We start from the raw sequence: 14,437 nt of genomic DNA on the forward strand, positions 1-14,437 counted from the left end.
GTTGAATACATAGCACGTGCTAGGCACTTTTCTAAGCCCTGGGGTACATCGGTTTTAATAATTGTCACCATCATCATCTTGTCTTGTCTTATGCCATCGAGTCATGTCCAACCTATAGCAACGCCATGGACAGATCTCTCCCAGAACGCCCCACCTGCATCTGCAATCGTTCTAGTAGTGTATCTGGTAGGGTATTCTTGGTAAAAATCCAGCAGTGTTTTACCATTACCTCCTTCCTTGTAGTAAACTTGAGTCTCCACACTTGACTCTCTCCGTGCCACGGCTGCCCAGCACAGGGGAGTTTGGCATTGTAGCAGATTGCCTTCCACTCACTAGCCACTGGCCAAGCTAGGAATGGAATGGATATGCCTCTGTTTGACTCTCCCTCCCATAGTCAAGACTGGTGGAGTACTGGAAACTCTCCAGATATGGCCCTGAGAGGAATACCATTATCATAAATGGTATTTATTGAGCACTTACTATGTACAAAGTACTCTACTAAGCCCTTGGCAGAGTAAAACACAAAAGAGTTGGCAGACACATTCCCTACCCACAATGAGTTTACTGTCTAGAGGGGGAGACAGACATTAATATGAAATATAATTTTATAATATATAATTTGAAGATATGTTCTGAGTCCTGTGGGGTTGAAGGTAGGGCAAACACCAAATGTCCGAAGGTCACAGTTCCAAGTTCACGGATTCATTCATTCAATCTTATTCTAGACTGTGAGTCCACTGTTGGGTAGAGACCATCTCTATATGTTGCCAACTTGTACTTCCCAAGCACCTAGTACAGTGCTCTGCACACAGTAAGCGCTCAATAAATACGATTGAATGAATGAATGAATGAATGAATTCACCGAGGATTTACTGTGTGCAAAGCATTATACTGAACTAGTGAAAATTCCTGAAGAGTAGGAAGACACGGACAGAACATTTGTTTACAATAATGATCCATATAATAATAATAATGATGTTGGCATTTGTTAAGCACTTACTATGTGCCAAGCACTGTTCTAAGCACTGGATAGCCAAGTGGACTATGGATTGGTTGGAGAGAAACTTGGAGTGAGGGAAGTCAGCGAGGAGGCAGATGCAGTAATCAAGGCAGGATAGGATAAGTGCTTGGAACAGCATGTTAGCAGTTTAGATGGAGAGAATAGGGCAGATTTTAATAATGTTGTGAAGATGAACGTGAGAGGATTTGGTGACAGAGTGAATATGTGGGTTGAATGAGAGAGAACACCAAGGTTATGGTCTTGTGAGATAGGGAGGATAGTGCTATTGTTATTCATTCATTCATTTGTATTTATTGCATGCTTACTGTGTGCAGAGCACTGTACTAAGTACTTGGAAAGTACAATTCAGCAACAAATAGAAACAATCCCTGGCCAACATAAGACTCACAGTCTAGAAAGGGGGAGACAGATATCAAAACAAGGAAACAGGCAACGGTATCATCAATGTAAATAAATAGAATTGTAGATATATACACATCATTAATAAAATGAATGGAATAATAAATATGTACATATATACACAATTGCTTTGGGGCGGGAAGGGAAGTAGACCAGAGGGAGTGAGTCGGGGAGATGGGGAGGGTAGGAGGAGCTGAGGAAAAGGGGGGCTTAGTCTGGGAAGGCCTCTGGGAGGAGGTGAGCTTTCAGTAGGGCTTTGAAGGGGGAAATTGTGCTAGTTTGGTGAATTTGACGAAGGAGGGAAATCCAAGCCAGAGGTAGGACAAGGGCCAGGGGTCAATGGCGAGACAGGCAAGAATGAGGCACAATGAGAAGGTTAGCACCAGAGGATTGGAGTGTGCAGACTAGGCTGTAGAAGGCAAGAAGGGAAGTGAGGTAGGAGGGGGCAAGGTGATGGAGAGCTTTGAAGCCGAGAGTGAGGAGTCTAAAGTGATAGAAAAGATAGGGTGGACAGGGTTTGAGTGGGAAGAAAAAGAGTTCAATTTTAGAAGTGTAAAGTTTGAGGAGACACAGGATGTGCCAAAGGCAGGAGGAAAAGGTACACTGCAGAAAGGAGAAAGGTCAGGGTTGGAGATGCAGATTTGATAATCACCTGTATAGAAATGGTAGTTGAAACTATGGGAGCGAATGAGTTCTCCAAGGGAGTGGGGGTAGATGGAGAATACAAAGGGACCCAGAACTGAACCCTGAGGGACTCCCTCTGTCAGAGGCTGGGAGGTGGAAGAGGAGCCCACAAAATAGACTGAGGAGGATCGGTCAGAGAGATAGAAGGAGAAATGAGAAAAGATGATGTCAGTGAAGCTGAGGTTGGATTAAGTTTCCAGAAGAATGGGGTGATCGGCAGTGTTGAAGACAGCTGAGAGGTCTAGGAGGGTTAGAATAGCATAGAGGCCATTGGATTTGGAAAGAAGAAAGTCATTGGTTACCTTAGAGAGGACTGTTTTATGTGGAGTAGAGGGGGCAGAATGCAGATTGAAGGGGAACAAGGAGAGAAATGGAGGAGAGGAAGAGGAGATAGAGGGTGTTAACAACTTTCTCCAGAAGTTTGAAAAGCAATGATAGGAGGGATATGGGGGGATAACTGGAGTGAGATGAGATGTCAAGGAAGAAGGGTCAAGGGGTCATAGAGAAGTGGAGAAAGCATTAACCTGGAAGTCAGAAAGACCTGGGTTATACGCCCAGGCTGTCTCTTGCCTGCTTGGCAAACTTGGGTAAGTCACATAACTTCTCTGTGCAACAGTTACTTCATATGCATAATAAGAATGAAGACCATGAGCCCCATGTGGAATATGGACTGTGTCCAACCTGGTTATCTTGTATCTACCCCAGCACTTAGTACAGTACTTAGCACATTGTAAGCATTTAACAAATACAATTTAAAAAAAAAACAAACAAGAAAAGGGGGGATTTTTATTAGGATTGGGGATTCATAAGCAGGTTTGAAAGCAGTGCGGAAGGAGCCGTTAGAAAGGGAATAGTTGAAGATGGCAGTCAAGGAGGGAAGATGGAAGGGGGCAAGTGTTTTGATAAGTTATGAAGGTATGTGGTCAAAAGTACAGGTGGAGGGGATGGATTTAGGAAGGAGGTGAGAGATCTCTTCTTGAGATACTACTGGAAATATCGGGAGAGTCCAAGGGGATAAAGGAGGAGGCAGGGATTGGAGAGATTTTATTATTATAAATTATTATGGTATTTGTTAAGCGCTTACTATGTGCCAAGCACTGTTCTAAGCACTGGGGTAGGTACAAGGTAATCAGAAATATGATTGAGAGAGAGAGGTTGTCCCATGTGGGGTTCACAGTCTTAATCCCCATTTTACAGATGAGGTCACTGAGGCACAGAGAAGTTAAGTGACTTGCCCAAAGTCACACAGTGGACAAGTGACAGAGCCAAAGTTAGAACCCACACCCTCTGACTCCCAAGCCTGTGCTTTTTCCACTAAGCCACCTGCTTCTATATTTTAGGGATATAACGCCTGATGATTTCAATTTCATTCATTCATTCATTCATTCATTCATTCATTCATTCAATCGTATTTATTGAGCGCTTACTGTGTGCAGAGCACTGTACTAAGCACTTGGGAAGTACAAGTTGGCAACATATAGAGATGGTCCCTACTCAACAATGGGCTCACAGTCTAGAAGGGAGAGACAGACAACAAAACAAAACATGTGGACAGGTGTCAAAGTCATCAGAACAAATAGAATTAAAGCTATATGCACATCATTAACAAAATAAATAGAATAGTAAATATGTACAATTTCAATTTTGTTGATGGAGTATGGGTCCAGGGTAAGAGATGATGACGGCGAAGGAACTGGAGGCTTGAGGAGAGAATTAAATATCTGGAACAGGTGGTGAGGCACTGGATGTAGAAGTGAATTAAGAAGGAGAAATACTGTTGTCAGGCAGAGGAGAGGGCTACATTGAAGCAGGTAAGAATGAGTTTAAGGTGGACAAGGTCAGTGTGATGTCTTTCCTCCAATAAAGCTCAAAAGCTTGGGTGCAGAGGAAGCATTCTGTGGAGGTGATGCAGGTTTGTGGGTTACTGGCACGAGACTGATGGAGGGACAGGGGAGAAAGGAAGTTGAGTTCAGTGCAGACGGTGTTGTTGAAGGTGTCGATTTGCACAGTCACTTAACTTCTCTGAGCTTCAGTTCTCTCATCTGTAAAATGGGGATTAAGACTATGAGGTCCATGTGGGACAACCTGATCACCTTGTACATACATACCGCTACCCTGTTCGTTCAAGCTCTCATCCTATCCTGTCTGGACTACTGCATCAGCCTTCTCTCTGATCTCCCATCCTATTGTCTCTCCCCACTTCAATCCATACTTCATGCTGCTGCCCGGATTGTCTTTGCCAGAAATGCTCTGGGCAAGTTACTCCCCTCCTCAAAAATCTCCAGTGGTTACCAATCAATCTGCGCATCAGGCAGAAACTCCTCACCCTGGGCTTCAAGGCTGTCCATCACCTTGCCCCCTCCTACCTCACCTCCCTTCTCTCCTTCTCCAGCCCAGCCCGCACCCTCCGCTCCTCTGCCGCTAATCTCCTCACCGTGCCTCGTTCTTGCCTGTCCCGCCTTCAACCCCTGGCCCACGTCATGCCCCGGGCCTGGAATGCCCTCCCTCTGCCAATCCACCAAGCTAGCTCTCTTCCTCCCTTCAAGGCCCTACTGAGAGCTCACCTCCTCCAGGAAGCCTTCCCAGACTGAGCCCCTTCCTTCCTCTCCTCCTCGTCCCCCTCTCCATCCCCCCCATCTTACCTCCTTCTCTTCCCCACAGCACCTGTATATATGTATAGATGTTTGTACATATTTATTACTCTATTTATTTATTTATTAATTTTACTAGTACATATCTATTCTATTAATTTTATTTTGTTAGTATGTTTGGTTTTGTTCTCTGTCTCCCCCTTTTAGACTGTGAGCCCACTGTTGGGTAGAGACTGTCTCTATATGTTGCCAACTTGTACTTCCCAAGCGCTTAGTACAGTGTTCTGCACACAGTAAGTGCTCAAAAAATACAATTAAGTGCTTAACAAATGCCATTATTATTAATTAATTAATGGAGAGGCCAAATGGGGCAAGATGGCTAGAGAATGTTGGAAGGGGGTCAAAAGAATGGAGGTCTCTCAGGGGAGCAGGGCAGATTCTTGGGTGTATGGGGAAAAGAGCATGTGAGGAGGTTGTGATCTGATAGAGGAATTTCAGAATTGGTGAGGGTTGAGACTGTACAGTGACTAGAGAAGCAGTAGATAAGAGTAGAGAAACAGCATGGCTCAGTGGAAAGAGCATGGGCTTTGGAGTCAGAGGTCATGGGTTCAAATCCTGACTCCACCACTTATCAGCTGTGTGACTTTGGGCCAGTAACCTCACTTCTCTCTCAGTGACCTCATCTGTAAAATGGGGATTAAGACTGTGAGCCCCCTGTGGGACAACCTGATCACCTTGTAACCTCCCCAGCTCTTAGAATAGTGCTTTGCACATAGTAAGTGCTTAATAAATGCCATTATTATTATTATTATTAGAGATTGCAAAATGATGTGTGCCCAAGTTGGGGGGGGGTGTATGTGAGGTGGAGCAGGAGATCACTGGAGTAGAGGAGTGAGAGGAGGTGCACAATTGTAGGGTTGTTGGGGACATCCACATGGATACTGAAGACTCCAAGGATCAATGTAGAGATAGAGAAAGAATGTGGGAAAAGGATCAAACTAATTCAGAAAGCTAGAAGAGGGGGCTGGGGGGCAGGGGGCGATAGATGACCATGATTAATTAATTAATTAATGATGACATATGTTAAGCGCTTACTAGAGAAGCAGCGTGGCTCAGTGGAAAGAGCACGGGCTTTGGAGTCAGAGGTCATGGGTTCTAATACTGGCTCCACCACCTGTCTGCTGTCTGACTTTGGGCAAGCCACTTTACTTCTCTGTGCCTCAGTGATCTCATCTGTAAAATGGGGATTAAGACTGTGAGCCCCCTGTGGGACAACCTGATTACCTTGTACCTACCCCAGTGCTTAGAACAGTGCTTGGCACATAGTAAGTGCTTAACAAATGCTGTAATTATTATTATTACTCCCTCCACCTCCTACACCATTCATTCACACCTTCTTCCCGCCCTGACTGCCATCTTCAACGTCTCCAATGGCTTGTTCCCCACTTGCACTGCTTCCTCTCCTCCAATTCTCTCCTTGGCCTCCTCAAATATGACTTTTTCTGGTATTTGTAGGCACTTACTATATGTCAAGCACTGTTCTGAGTGCTGGGGTACATATGAGTTCATCAGGTTGGACAAAGTCTCTGTCACACATGAGACTCACAGTCTAAGTAGGAGGGAGAGCACATATTAAAGCCCATTTTACAGTTCAGGAATGGAGAAGTTAAGTGATTTGCCTGAAGTCACACTGCAAGTAAATGGGGAAGAGACCCCATGCCCTCTGTTTCCCAGAACCACGCTCTTTCTACTAGGCTCATGCTGCTTCCTCCCCTTTCATGCTACATAAACTGCCAACTCTAAGATCACCGATGACTTTCTTCTTGTCAAATCCAATGGCCTCTACTCCATCCTAATCCTTCTTGACCTCTCAACTGCTTTTGACACTGTCGACCACCCACTTCAATTTGAAACATTATCCAACTTGGCTTAACTGACATGCCCACTCCTGTTTCTCCTCCTATCTCCTGGCCACTCATTCTTTGTCACTTTGGCGGGCTCCTCCTCTGCCTCCCTTCCTCTAACTGTGGGAGTCCCTCCAGGCATGGGTCTAGGAGTTAGTGGACCTGCATTTTAATCCTCACTCTGCCACTTGGGCAAGTGAAGAAGTGTGACTCAGTGGAATAGAGCATGGGCTTTGGAGTCAGAGGTCATGGGTTCAAATCCCGGCTCTGCCAACTGTCAGCTGTATGACTTTGGACAAGTCACTTAACTTCTCTGTGCCTCAGTTACTTCATCCGTAAAATGGCGGTCAAGACTGTGAGCCCCCCGTGGGACAACCTGATCACCCTGTAACCTCCCCAGTGCTTAGAACAGTGCTTTGCACATAGTAAGCGCTTAATAAATGCCATTATTACTATTAGAACAGTGCTTTGCACATAGTAAGCACTTAAGAAATGTCATAAAAAAGTCACTTAACTTCTCTGTGCCTCAGTTACTTCACCTGTAAAATGGGGATGAAGACTGTGAGCCCCATGTGAGATGTGACCTGTGTCCAACCTGATTAGCTTGTATTTGCCTCAGTGCTTAGTACAGTGCCTGGCACATAGTATGTGCTTAACAAATATCATTTAAAAAAATGTCATTCCTTAAGGCTGCAAGTGCCCATGACGTTCCATATGAGGTCATATGGAAATCGGTTGGAACTATGGAAACTGGTTGTGAGCAAGGAATATGCCTATCAATACTGTTACAGTGTACTCTCTCAAGTTCTTCATACAGCATTCAGCACACAGTAAGCACTCAATAAATACGATTGTTTAATAATAATGATGGTATTTGTTAAGCACTTACTATGTGCAAAGCACTGTTCTAAGCGCTGTGGGTGGGATACAAGATGATCAGATTGTCCCACATGGGGCTCACAGTCTTAATCCCCATTTTACAGATGAGGTAACTGAGGCCCAGAGAAGTTAAGTGATTTACCCAAAGTCACACAGCCGACAAGTGACAGAGCAGGGATTAGAACCCATGACCTCTGGCTCCCAAACCCGTGCTCTTTCCATCAGGCCTTGATTGGCTGATTGACTGATGGATTGATTTGGGGATGGGGGGGCTCTTCCCTAGCTCCAGAGTCATTGCATTACATTTGGATTCCTCATCCCACACTCACCGCTTCCAACTCAATCTGGCCACTTAGGAAAAATAATAATAACACTAATCAATCAATCAATCAATCAATCGTATTTATTGAGCGCTTACTATGTGCAGAGCACTGTACTAAGCGCTTGGGAAGTACAAATTGGCAACACATAGAGACAGTCCCTACCCAACAGTGGGCTCACAGTCTAAAAGGGGGAGACAGAGAACAGAACCAAACATACCAACAAAATTAAATAAATAGGATAGAAATGTACAAGTAAAATAAATAAATAAATAAATAAATAGAGTAATAAATATGTACAACCATATATACATACATACAGGTGCTGTGGGGAAGGGAAGGAGGTAAGATGGGGGGATGGAAAGGGGGACGAGGGGGAGAGGAAGGAAGAGGCTCAGTCTGGGAAGGCCTCCTGGAGGAGGTGAGCTCTCAGCAGGGCCTTGAAGGGAGGAAGAGAGCTAGCTTGGCGGAGGGGCAGAGGGAGGGCATTCCAGGCCCGGGGGATGACGTGGGCCGGGGGTCGACGGCGGGACAGGCGAGAACGAGGTACGGTGAGGAGATTAGCGGCGGAGGAGCGGAGGGTGCGGGCTGGGCTGGAGAAGGAGAGAAGGGAGGTGAGGTAGGAGGGGGCGAGGTGATGGACAGCCTTGAAGCCCAGGGTGAGGAGTTTCTGCCTGATGCGCAGATTGATTGGTAGCCACTGGAGATTTTTGAGGATTTTTGAGGATTTCCCTCCAGAGAAGCAGCATGGCTCAGTGGAAAGAGCCCGGGCTTTGGAGTCAGTAATCATGGGTTCAAATCCCAGCTCTGCCACTTGTCAGCTGTGTGACTTTGAGCAAGTCACTTCACTTCTCTGGGCCTCAGTTCCCTCATCTGTAAAATGGGGATTAATACTGTGAGCCCCCCCGTGGGACAACCTGATCACCTTGTAACCTCCCCAGCGCTTAAAACGGTGCTTTGCACATAGTAAGTGCTTAATCATTAAAACCCTTGCCTCCTCCTTGTCTCCCCCTCAAAATGGAAGGGAGAAGAATGAGAGAGGGAAGATGGTACAAAAGCGGCATTGGGGAGGGAGAAGGAAGCCCAATTCCCCGCTCCCTTTCCCAGTGAGTCCTGGGGAGTTGGAGATGATGAAGCCTCCTGTGGAGACAAGAGCAGCTGGAGGGAGAAATGGGGGCAATCCATTAGCATGGCCCAGTGGATAGAGCACAGACCTGGGGGTCAGAAATTCACGGGTTCTAATCCCAGATCTGCCACTTTGCTGTGTGACCTGGGCAAGTCACTTCACTTCTCTGTGCTTCAGTCACCTCATCTGTAAAATGGGGAACGAGACTGATTCCCGAACTCTTTCCACTAAGCAACACTGCTTCTAACCCAGCACTTAGTAAGTTACTTGGCACGTAGCAAGCTCTTAACAAATATTGCAACTATGATTATTATTATTATCAATACTATTAACATTGATATAATTACCAAAATAATAATATAGCTATGTCTTTAAAGACTCCCCCTTCTCCCCCTTCTAGACTGTGAACCCACTGTTGGGTAGGGACCGTCTCTATATGTTGCCAACTTGTACTTCCCAAGCGCTTAGTACAGTGCTCTGCACACAGTAAGCGCTCAATAAATGTGATTGAATGAATGAATGAATAAAGAGAAGCAGCACTGCATATTGGATCAAGCCAGGGCCCTGGGAGTCAGAAGGTCATGGATTCTAATCCCATCTCTGCCACTTGTCTTCTAGACTGTGAGCTCGTTGCGAGCAGGGATGGTCAGTCTTTGTTGCCATGTTGTATTTTCCAAGCACTTAGCACAGTGCTATGCACACAGTAAGCATTCAATAAATATGACTGAATTGAATAGAATGCTCTGTGACTTTGGCAAGTTACTTCACTTCTCTGTGCTTCAGTTCCCTCATCTGTAAAATGGGGATCTAGACCATGAGCCCCACCTGGGACAGGGACTGTGTCCAACCCAATTTCCTTGTGTCCACCCCAGCTCTTAGTACAGTGCCTGGCACATAGTACACGCTTTACAAATACCATAAAAAAAGCAATCAATGTTTTTTTTGAGCACTTACCAGGTGCAGAGCACCTTACTAAGTGCTCAGGGGAGTATAATATGACAGAGTTGGTAGACACATTCCCAGGAATTCCACAGGACTGGGGCACCGGGAACTGCCATTGCTATGGTTTCAGGAACAAGAGTCTTCAGACATTCTCCATGGTTAGCTCCATTAAATCCTTAAAATGGATGCCCTCCTCAAAGGCAAGAAGGCATGATCTGTTGTACAGGAGCAGTTGTCTCCTTGCCTTCCAGCCCCAGCATACACATTAGAGAGGAATCCCAGACAGCGGAGCCTGGTCGGGTTGATTTTTAACCTGCTCTGAAAGACACCAAGGGTGTAAAATCAATTTTGCCAACAGCCTGTGCAAGGAGTAATTGCGGTTGTAATCTGCCAAAACACAGCTCCCATCACTGCAGTAGATCACTACAGTCTTCTGTCGGGACAATGGGGGAACATGCTCTTAGCCCAGATACTTCATCTGGCTATCAATCATCATTAGATTGTTAATTGTGCTGGTGAATGAGGCCAAAGCTTTGAGTTTAGAGTTGATGGAAGTTTTGTGACCCGAGGATTTTTTTTTTCTCACTTAAAGTCTAATTAACCATCTAAAAGTCGAAGGTCAGCAACTATAACACATTCAGTGGATTTCGCTGGTACTTTGGCTTCCAAATACCATGAGCAGTCAGCCCATCAAAGACTGCAATACTTCTAGGGTAAATTTTCTGAAATTATATTTCAAAAGTCTAAACTATTTTTTAGCTGATAGGGACTCGGTGCCAGTCTACCTTCTAAGGAATAAACGTTTCAAAGAAAATGTGGAAGGGGAATTCCTAATTTTTTTTTCTAATCAACTCTTCCCACCTAATCACATTATCCAGAGAAATAAGTGGAAAGTATATTTGATTATCTGATTTTTAAAATAAATAACCTGGAGTATAAATGGTTTTTAGGCTTTTCTGAAGTGACAGCATTGGGAATATTCAAGAAGTAGTATCAGGTCCCCAGTGGAAGGATTATATTACACCTTTGCCAGTTAAGTTACTGTTAATGCTTACCAAATTTTAAGAAGCAGTCTGACCTTGTGTTCCCAATTGTTTTTGTAACTTTATTTGTTCATAGGTCAAGATAGAACTTCATTTATCGCATCATGGCAATGAATTTGTGTATAAGAATGTACATAATTGCATTATACCTGTGTATCTCATAAATGAAGGGATATTTGGAAAGTCAGTGAGTGTTAAATTAAGCTCATAAGAGACTCTAGGTGCTTATTTATTCCTGCTCTTTGCTAGACAGTAAGTTCCTGAGAGCAGAGATCTTGTCTAGTAATTCTATAGTACTCTCCCAAGGGTTTAGAACACTGTTCTGCATGCAGTAGCAACCTTTGGTTTGTGGACTGAATGAAGGGATTTTGCAGTTATCTTCTTATTGAAAGTTATTTATAACAAAATTCTCAGCACACAGTAAGCGCTCAATAAATACGATTGAATGAATGAATGAATGAATAAGGAAATGGCATGTCATTGAAGAACTATGGAAAAAAAAGATGTCAAAAAGCCCCATATGTATATGGTTCAATGTATTTCCTTAAATTTAGTTATTATTACTCTTACTATTACTAATAATTATTACTAGCAATAGTAATTGTTACTATTGTTCTCCTCCTTGGTTTGCTCTTTGAAGTACAAGGTAATGAGGTGTATATATTATGCCAGTTTTTCGGATCTGCCATTATGTGGTTTAATTCATTCATTCATGCAATCGTATTTATTGAGGGCTTACTGTGGACAGAGCACTATACTAAACACTTGGAGAGTACAATGCAACAATAAAGAGAGACAATCCCTGCCTACAACGGGTTCACAGTCTAGAGGGGGGAGAAAGACATCAATACAAGTAAATGGGCATCCATATAAGTAGAATTATAGATATATACATATAAACTTAAGTGTTATGGGTCAGGGATGAGGGGGAGAGCAAAAGGAATGAGTCATGATGATGTGGAAAGGAGAGAGAGCTGAGGAAGAATGGGGCTTAGTCTGGGAAGGCGTCCTGGAGGAGGTGCACCTTTAGTAGGACTTTGAAGGGGAGAATAGTGATTGTTTGGCGGATTTGAGGAGGGAGGGCATTCCAGGCCAGAGGTAGGATGTGGGCCGGGAGTTGGCAGCTACACAGGCAACATTGAGGCACAGAGAGAAGGTTAGCACCAAAGGAGCGGAGTGTGCGGGCTGGGATGTAGAAGGAGAGAAGGGAGGTGAGGTAGGAGGGGGCAAGGTGATGGAGAGCTCTGAAGCCAATAGTGAGGAGTTTTTGTTTGATATAGGCAACCACTGGAGATTTTTGAGGAAGGGGTGACATGCCCCGAATGTTTCTGTTGAAAGATAATCCGGGAAGCGGAGTGAAGTATAGACTGAAGTGGGGAGAGGAAGGAGTTTGGTGTTGCCCACTGTTGGGTAGGGACCGTCTCTATATGTTGCCAACTTGTACTTCCCAAGCGCTTAGTACAGTGCTCTGCACACAGTAAGCTCTCAATAAATACGATTGAATGAATGAATGAATGAGGTCAGAAAGGAGGCTGATGCAGTAATCCAGTAGGGATAGGATGAGTGATTGTACTAACGTGGTAGTGGTTTGGATGGAGAGGAAGTGCGGTTCTGTAGCAAGTATGGAATCTACAAAAAGTGTTTCTGCAGAATCAGTTTACCATATCTATTGCATTATCAATCATTCAATAGTATTTAAATTGAGTGCTTACTGTGTGCAGAGTATTGTACAAAGCTCTTGAGAGAGGACCATATAACAGAATTGGTAGACAAGTTCCCTGTCTACATCATGCATTCATTGCATTTCCTTTTTGATTTACATAATTATATCTGTTTATGCTGAAATAGGGACGGGAAGACCTACAAGTTTGGCCAGGTCAGTTAAAGTTCTCATCAAGTCCTGCGGAAGAGAAACTTCCTACTCCTAACTAGAACTGAAGGTGTTGAAAAAGAGGTGGATTTTATCTCTACATTTCCAGACTCCAGGAAACAGGAAATCCCGAAAGTTATGGCTACTGTTGCAAGTGCTAGAAATTGTTCCAGGAGATGTAGACTTTAGATTGCCTCTCAGAACACTCCTTTATATGCCCTCATTCACCCTCACCTTTCCCCTGCTCCTATCCATTCACCTTTCCCAAATACCAACACAAACTCCTACCAAAATAATACCTCTCCAAGCGGCGTGGCCTAATGGAAAGAGCACAGACCTGCAGCAAGTGTGAGTTCCCCTTCTAAACTGTAAGCTCACTGTGGGCAGGAAATACGTCTACCAACTCAAGCTCTTAGTACAGTGTTCTGCACACAGTAAGTGCTCAGTAAATGCCGCTGATTGATTAATTGAGTGATTCTAATCCTGGCTCCACCACTTGCCAGTTGTATTCCATTCAATCATATTTATCGAGCGCTTACTATGTATAGAGCACTGAACTAAGCGCTTGGGAGGTACAATCAATTAATCAATTAATTGCATTTATTGAGCATTTACCATGTGCAGAGCACGACTAAGAACCTGGGAGAAGACAACAGAATTAGCTGATATTCCCTGCCCAAAATGAACTTACATCACTTAATTTCTCTGTGCCTAGCTTTTCTCATCTATAAAATGGAGACTCAGTACCTGTTCTCCCTCACACTTAGCCTGTGAGCCCCATCTGAGAAGGTGATTGTGTCTGATCTGATTTTCGCATATCAACCACACAACACAGTGCTTAGCACCTACTAAGCAATTGACTATTATCACATCTTTTTATCATTATTATTAATATTAGTATTATTCTTTCAATCGTATTTACTGAGCGCTTACTGTGTGCAGAGCACTATACTAAGTGCTTGGGAAGTACCTTTTGCCAATTAACCCATATCCTCTGCCCTCTTGGTGGACTGCACTACGGCCTAGTGGCTATGGAGAAGAAGTGTGGCTCAGTGGGAAGAGCGTGGGATTTGAAGTCAGAGGTCATGGGTTCGAATCCCGGCTCTGCCAGTTGTCAGCTGTGTGACTTTGGGCAAGTCACTTAACTTCTCTGGGCCTCAGTTACCTCATCTGGAAAATGGGGATTAAGACTGTGAGCCCCCCATGGGATAACCTGATCACTTTGTAACCTCCCCAGCGCTTAGAACAGTGCTTTGCACATAGTAAGTGCTTAATAAATGTTATTATTATTATTGTTATTATTATTATCAGAGCACAGGCCTGGAAATCAGAGAGACTTGGGTTCTAATCCTGGCTCTGCCACTTGTCTGGTGTGTGACCTTCAGCGAGTTACTTAATTTCTCTGTGCCTCAGTTACCTCATCTGTAAAATGGGGATTAAGACCATAAACCCTATTTGGGAAATGGACTCTGTCCAATCTGACTTGCTTGTATCTATCCCTGTGCTTGATACAGCGCCTGGCATCTAGGAAGTCCTTAATGAATACCATAGTTTCAAATGATTGGAGAAGCAGCGTGGCTCAGTGGAAAGAGCACGGGCTTTGGAGTCAGAGGTTGTGGGTTTGAATCCCGCTCTGCCACATGTCTGCTGTGTGACCT

General features: G+C 44.2%; 1 non-coding gene across 1 annotated transcript; it reads right to left on the reverse strand.

Moving 5' to 3' along the window:
- Nucleotides 1-306: 306 nt before the first annotated feature.
- On the reverse strand, nt 307-444 carry LOC119926012. The gene has a single exon (XR_005449931.1). It is a non-coding gene; the product is annotated as a small nucleolar RNA SNORA7 (small nucleolar RNA).
- Nucleotides 445-14,437: the final 13,993 nt, after the last annotated feature.

This window comes from Tachyglossus aculeatus, chromosome 3 (assembly GCF_015852505.1).
Source record: "Tachyglossus aculeatus isolate mTacAcu1 chromosome 3, mTacAcu1.pri, whole genome shotgun sequence".
NCBI classification, from domain to species: domain Eukaryota; kingdom Metazoa; phylum Chordata; class Mammalia; order Monotremata; family Tachyglossidae; genus Tachyglossus; species Tachyglossus aculeatus.